Raw genomic sequence first — 803 nt, 5'->3', positions numbered from 1 at the left:
AAACCTCGGAATCTTGTGTGATGTCAGAAAGTCCACCATTGCTTAAGGTCTCAAGTTTATTTCCATACATGTGTGCACAATAATCCCTCATAGTCTTCTTAAAATTTCTTCTGAGTCACTTGAAACTTCATCTTCTGCCTTTTTAATTGTATTCATTCGAGTATTCACTCTCTCTTCTTACTCAAAAGCCTAACGATCTGTCAATAATATGTGCCCTTTCAAACAGCCAGCTTGTAGTCTTGGGCGGTAGGATCCATGGTATTTTTTCAGGGGGGGGTTGCAGTGGCAAGGAGCGGCCACGGTCCTCCAGTCTGGGTGACAGAGTGAGACTCCAACTCAAAAAAAACCAAAAAACAAAAAACAAAGCAAAAAGCAATATGTAAGAGTTTCCTTTTACTCTACATCCTTGTCAGCACTTAATGTCACCAGCTTTTCTTTTTTTTAGTCATTTTAATAGAATTTGGGTTTTTTTAACATTTGTATTTCCCTAATGATTAATGATGCTGAGTATCTTTTCACGTTATGCTAAATCTTTTTCCCATTTAAGAAATCGGGCTGTTTTCTTATTACTGAGTTTTGAGATATTTGAATATATATTCTGGATACAAGTCTTTTATCAGACACATGCTTTGCAAATATTTTCTCTCAGTCTGTGGTTGTCTTTTTTTTTTTGAGTCAGAGTTTCACTCTGTCACCCAGGTTGAAGTGCAATGGCACGATCACTGCTCATTGCAGCTTTGAACTCTTTTTTTTTTTTGAGTTGGAGTCTCACTCTGTCACCCAGACTGGAGTGCAATGGCTGC

At 37.9% G+C, this 803-nt stretch overlaps 1 protein-coding gene across 1 annotated transcript in view; it reads right to left on the bottom strand.

Moving 5' to 3' along the window:
• SASH1 (SAM and SH3 domain containing 1) overlaps positions 1-803 on the bottom strand; it is a 363,374-nt gene that overhangs the window by 233,591 nt on the left and 128,980 nt on the right. The gene's annotated exons all lie outside the window — the stretch shown is intronic.

Source organism: Carlito syrichta, unplaced genomic scaffold (assembly GCF_000164805.1).
Source record: "Carlito syrichta isolate Samal-C Ts95f unplaced genomic scaffold, Tarsius_syrichta-2.0.1 Scaffold302058, whole genome shotgun sequence".
Classification (NCBI taxonomy): Eukaryota; Metazoa; Chordata; class Mammalia; order Primates; family Tarsiidae; genus Carlito; species Carlito syrichta.
The sequence above is the reverse complement of the archived record's forward strand: the minus strand, read 5'-3'. Positions and strand labels throughout refer to the sequence as shown.